Source organism: Sinocyclocheilus anshuiensis, unplaced genomic scaffold (genome assembly GCF_001515605.1).
Source record: "Sinocyclocheilus anshuiensis isolate Anshui unplaced genomic scaffold, SAMN03320099.WGS_v1.1 scaffold1833, whole genome shotgun sequence".
Taxonomy (NCBI): Eukaryota; Metazoa; Chordata; class Actinopteri; order Cypriniformes; family Cyprinidae; genus Sinocyclocheilus; species Sinocyclocheilus anshuiensis.
The window spans coordinates 576,992-583,212 of NW_015539842.1; the positions used below are offsets into that span (position 1 = coordinate 576,992).

At 37.5% G+C, this 6,221-nt stretch overlaps 1 long non-coding RNA gene across 1 annotated transcript in view; it reads right to left on the bottom strand.

The window, feature by feature from the left end:
* Positions 1 to 212: 212 nt before the first annotated feature.
* LOC107684489 (uncharacterized) overlaps positions 213 to 6,221 on the bottom strand; it is a 28,979-nt gene continuing 22,970 nt past the window's right edge. The window contains exons 2-3 of the long non-coding RNA XR_001633862.1: positions 1,898 to 2,184; positions 213 to 374 (exon numbers count right to left, since the gene is read on the bottom strand). This is a non-coding gene — a long non-coding RNA (uncharacterized LOC107684489). The remainder of the gene's footprint in view (positions 375 to 1,897; positions 2,185 to 6,221) is intronic.

Here is a 6,221-nt window from a genome sequence, read left to right on the forward strand (position 1 = left end):
ATATTACTAGAAGGTACTGTAACATTAATAGGAACATGATTAATAATGTATCATGATTGTATCCATAAACAAGGAACATAAAGAATAAATTGCAGCAGGCTGAAAGAGTTGAAAAAGAGTCAAATCACTAAGAATAAATGGAGTGAAAAAAATAAAATGTAAATAAATAAATCTCACCACGCAGAAATAAAATGATGTATGGCAAGGTGGCCCAGATCCAATCTACATGTAAATAAGCAGCCTCAAGATCAGGTGTTGCTACAGATCGTCATTTTGCTTTTGCAGCGTCTATTTTATCCACTTTCTTCACATTTTGCACTTGCTGGTACATTCATACAATCATCTTCCCTCATCTTCTCTCGCCGCTGGTCATCCTGAATAGTTGAAACATTATGAAAAAAAAACAACTCGTGAGAACAAATGAAACAGAACAGGGGGACTGAATTTAATTGAGTTGAGCTAAATGTGTTTATTGGCTCACTAGACAGCTCATAGGACTTACAGATCCTACTCTCCACAATACAGAGGTCTACCAATGATCAGAATGACAAATTGAAGACCACAAACACAGCTCATAAGAGTAGACAAATAATACAATGCACAGAATTCTAGTGTTCTGACATGGCCAAAAGGCTTTTTGCCAAGCTTAACCTGAAATACTTCCCTGATCAATCACCTCTTTTGTGGGTTCGGGGCAATTATTGTTAATGGGATAGTTAACCCAAAAATGAAAATTTGCTGTTAATTTACTCATTACAGATAATACTATTATAAATAATGTTCAGTTTCTTGCACAGACCAATTGTTTCACTTCATAAGACCTCAATATATCGTCAGGAGCCACAGTTGTAAATTTTGTGTTGCCTGATATGCTTTTTTTTTGCCTCTTAAAATGACAATAGCCACTGACCTGCCTTTTATGAATCACCAAGGACCACGGTTTCAGCAAAAAAAAAAAATCTTTATTGTTCTAAAGAAGAAAAAAAAGTCATACTATAAATTAGTATAAAATATAGTATAGTATAAAAATTAAAATATAACACTGCATGGTTTGGGGTGTCCTAGACTCTTTTTAATAACTTAAAAAAAAAGAGATGAACTTTTAAGAAACATGTTGATACTTTATGGCTGTTCCTAATCTTATTAGAAAATATGGTAACACTTTACTTAAAACCTTTGTGTACAAAGCATTATAAAGGGTTATTAAAGGGTATAATGCATTATAATTATTCATAATGTGCGTTGTAATACATTATATATTGTAAATAATCATAACTGAATTTAAAATGCATAGTGTAAAAATGAATTTATAAGTGTTATAATGTATTAACTGCAGTTACAATTATTAATGAGATTGTACAATGCATTATAAGGTACATTACGAGGCATAATTAATGCATTTATAATGCATTATACATAAAGGCTTTAAGTAAAGTCTTACAGAAAATATTAATACAAATTTATAAAATAACACAAAAAAATAATTTTTAAAAATGAATGGCTACTTTGTGGTAGAAATGTTTCAACAATATATGTTAATATTTTGATTAGGTCAGATTAACGTATTAAAAACAAACTGAATGCAAAGTAAACATTTAATATTCAAATTACCATCATATTTTCAAGTCATTTACAAAACAACATGAGTGTTGAGCTAAATTTTACTAAGCTATGCTGGTCCACCAGCAAGAACCAGCTTGGAAATTCTTGCTGGTCTAAGCTAGTCTGGGAAGTATTTGTATTTGTTCCCCTTTTATTTTGTGAAAACTGCACTTATAGTTCCCAGCGTCACAGTCTGCACATGCTTTGGGTTAATCTCACAAAAACACCCATGCTGCCCTGCTAGCCTCAAGATAACAACCTTCCAGCCAAAGCGTTCAGTAAGCCACTTCTTCACCTGAGAAACAGACGTTTCGGCGTCTTCAGGTCCCAACCCTCCTCTTCAACAAGGGCATGATAAGAACAGAAAGGACATGGAGGTAGGGCTGGCCCGACTGCAGCCATAGAGGTAGCAAGCAATCTGCCGGGTGCCCTTCTCTGCCCATAATGCATGCAGAAGTGTGTGATTGATTTTCAGCAAGGGAGTGGGTGTCTTAATGTCCTAATGCATTGCTCTGTCACAGTCGCCGTGGCTTGGCAGCCTGCCCTTTTCATGGAGGGATCTCTCACTCGATTGGACGAGACCTGGGCAAATAAATAAAGAGAGGGGGGTCTGAGGAAGAGGAAAGCAGAGAGCACACTAAAGGAGACAGGATGGCTCTTTTTTTGAAATCATCTTGACTGATGGTGATTCAAGAATCGATTCTATTTAGCAACACTCTATATGTTTTGGTCCACATCTGCCATTGTCGCCTTGTCAGCACGCCTCAATATATAACTCGATGTTGAGTTACATTTCAACTTTCCGTAATTCCTCAGAGTGGAGCGGAGGCTCATCATATTGATCTCAAAACCGTCACAGAGCTTTAGCTATTAAACAAAACAACAGCCTCTCAAGAAGAGATAATGACTTTGTACGCTAATGAGCAACATGATGGAGCCTTGACATTGATTTCAGGAGGAAAAAAATACAGTTTGAAAGTTTTCACAAGGTTTCAAAGTGACAGAGCGACAGTGAACGTGTCAATAATCTCATGGCCAAGACCGATTCTTTAATGAACCGCTACAAACTGCCAACACATGCATAGCGAGGGTTATAAAAACAGACGTTTAATTGTTGACATGTATGAAACATTTTAAAGAGCCACAGGAAGCCAAAACTTTATAATTACTCATGTGTGATAACAATTTTCAGCTAATGAGCGTAATTTGGATCCAAAGTGTGAAAATAAGAAGCGAGACATGCAAAAAAAGCTTACACAACAAGGTTAAACATTATTATTCTGCAGCCAAAAACTTCTAAAATGTTGTAACTAGCTATTCATAGTAATTTCCTTCCTGTTCTCGGACGCTTTCCACACACACTGCTTTCTTGTGTGCAACAAGAGATTGTCGTCATGCTCCACTCTACAACATGTTAAAGAGGCTGACATTATATATCCCAATTAATTTAATGTGTACAGCAGTGGCATCCTGGAGCTCAGAGGCTGATGGGATGAACGCAGGCCAGCTAAAACACAATATTGTACCTTACAAATTACTGTCTGAAAAGGTCTAACCCTCTGATGAGAAATATTTTTGTTGCCAAAACACCAATTTAGTGCATCAGTGGAGTGTTTCAGTGTAATGACTGTAGGTGTGCAGCTGTAACAAGAGGGAAGGATTATGGCAAGAAGCTTTAATGTGTGATGTGCACGCAGTGTTTAGAACAGAGCATTTACATATTTATTTTAATACCATAGCCAAATGTTTTTCCATGACATTTCTGTTTTGTTAAAGGTTCTCGAAGGTTATTCTTCCGCCAAAGGTAGAACACTGTGCTAAAAGTATCTGAACTGAATCTACAGCACATGCGGTGAAGTATAATTCTGGAACGAATGAATGATGTATCTTTTAGTGAATTAAGAACATACAGCTCGACTAGGGTAGTCCAATTCTCAAACAAATAACTTATGAGCTGGTTCTTTTTAGTGAATCAAAACAGCACAATCATGGGTTCGTTTCCCAAAAGTAAATATGGTCGCAAGTTCCGTCATTACCAATGGAGTTCAGTGGAACTTGCAACCACAGTTAGCAAACAATGCTTTTGAGAAACACATCCCAGTATAGTTCTTATTCTGAATTAAATAATCTCAAGAGTCAATTCTTTTTAATGAATCAGAAACATTCTGGTTGTTTAGATTTTTTGTTTGATTCCTGAACCACTGACCTCTTTGAGCTGTTTCTTTTAGTGAATCAAAAACATACAGCACGACTAGTGTAGTCTAATTCTCAAATGACTACTGTAGTTCTAATCCTGAATTAATTACTATGAGCCACTTCTTTTCAGTGGATCAAAAAACATTCAGCTTGACCAGAGGAGTCTAATTTGCGAATAAACGACTCCTATAAGCTGTTCTTAACAGTGATTCAAAAACATACAGAACAACAAGCATAGTTCTATTTCAGAACAAATTGCTTATATGAGCTGGTTCTTTTTACAGTGTAGTCCAATTCACCAACGAATGACTCTTATGATTCAGTTCTTTTTAGTTGGGCAAATTTTTACAGCGCAATCAGAATAGTTCAATTTCAGTTTAATTTCTTGTTTGTTTGTATAGCGTTTTTCACGATACCAATCGTTGCAAAGCAGCTTTACAGAAAATATTAATGTTTCTACATTACATTTAGAAGTAGGTTATTAGTGGTGACTATGGCAGAAATGTACAGAAAGAATCATGCAGTTAGTTACAAATTACACATAATCAAACAGACAGTGAACACTATTAACTGCAATGATTATATGTTGCGATTAAACTTTGTGATTGCGATTAAATGTTGCGATTAAGCAAAATTTGGTAGTTTTATATGTTGTTCCAGGGTTAGCATCATCTGAGGTCTTCTTGGGGGTTGGCATCATCTCTTCTCAGGTGTTCGGTCATCTCAGATCTTCGTAAGGGTTGGATCCAGACTGAAGCTTATGTAATTCCTAGTTTCCTCGGGATGCAATCCCGTGGCAGAAACAGAGAAGCAGATAGAGACTAAATTAGCATAGCGGCTGTTCCAGCTAAGCAAAGATGATGTGTTCAACCCAAGCAAAAGAATGAAAATGTGCATTTGATCAGATATAGCTGAAGTACAAAGTTACGAGATACATTATGTGAATGCTTGGCTAAAAATATGTGTCTTTAATGTGGATTTAAACAGAGAGAGTGTGTCTGAACCACGAACGTTATCAGGAAGGCTATTCCAGAGTTTGGGAGCCAAATATCAAAAAAAGCTCTACCTCCTTTAGTGGACTTTGCTATCCTAGGTACTACCAAGGGTCCAGAGTTTTGCGACCTTAGGGAGCGTGATGGATTGTAGCATGATATAAGACTAGTTAGGTACGCAGGAGCTAGATATATCTCCTGCGTAAGGGCCTTATAAGTAGTAATATTTTGTAACTGATGCGGAACTTAACAGGTAGCCAGTGCAGAGACTGTAAAATTGGGGTAATATGATCATATTTTCTTGACCTGGTAAGGACTCTAGCCGCTGCATTTTGGACTACTTGGAGCTTGTTTATTGAAAATGCACGACAACCACCTAGCAGTGCATTACAATAGTCCAGTCTAGAGGTCATTTCTGCATCAGAAAAAGGTAACATGTTCCGTAGCTTGGCAATGTTTCTAAGATGAAAAAATGCTGTTTTTGTAACATGAGAAATATGATTTTCAAAAGACAAGTTGTTGTCTAATATAACACCCAAATTTGGAGCACAATTGGTAAATTGGTGGTTTTTAAAAAGTGCATAAAAAGTATTCTCGTAGCTTCGCAAAATTGAAGTTGAGCCACTGATGTCACATGGACTGTTTTACCAATGTCCTTGCTACATTTCTGTCTGGAAACATTTCAGTTGCGTTGCTGTCTATGGGAGGGCCAGAGAGCTCTCAGATTCCATCAAAAATATCTTAATTTGTGTTCCGAAGATGAGAGGGTGAGTAATTAATGACAGAATTTTCATTTTGGGGTGAACTAACCCTTTAAAGAATAGTAATCAGAACCACAATCTCGAAATTCCTTAAGATTCCCATCTCTACCTGCACACACACACACGCACTTCTGCAAGCATCCTTCATCCTCTTCACGCACTCTGTGATTCATGGCTAGGGCGTTGCATGGAGGGCAATTATGCCCTATCGATCTCAAACTCCCGTGGGCTGAAATGTATGTATGTGCATGTGCTGTCAGGTGTCAGGTGGACAGCACATTCAGCCTGACACACTCACTACTTAAAACGTCCGTTGGGGTTTCACCCCGGTGGCCGGTGGTAACCTGTAGATCTGACACAAGGTCAATTTGCCCTCAACCCTTCATCTTTCTTTACTCTCCAGTCTCCACTCTCAAATCCAGCTATGACTGACATGAGTGCTACAGGAAAGGTCATCAAGTCGGCTGCTGTGTCGACATGCTTTGTACAGCTTTCCAGATGCCTCCGATGAAAACAAACACCCTTTCCAGCTAATCTAGCGGTCTCTAGAGTCTCGCCAGGCTCTTTTGTTGCACTGAGATATATTAAAGGGGTCAAATGATGCGATTTCAATTTTTCCTTTCTCTTTGGAGTGTTACAAGCTCTTGGTGCATAAAGAAGATCTGTAAAG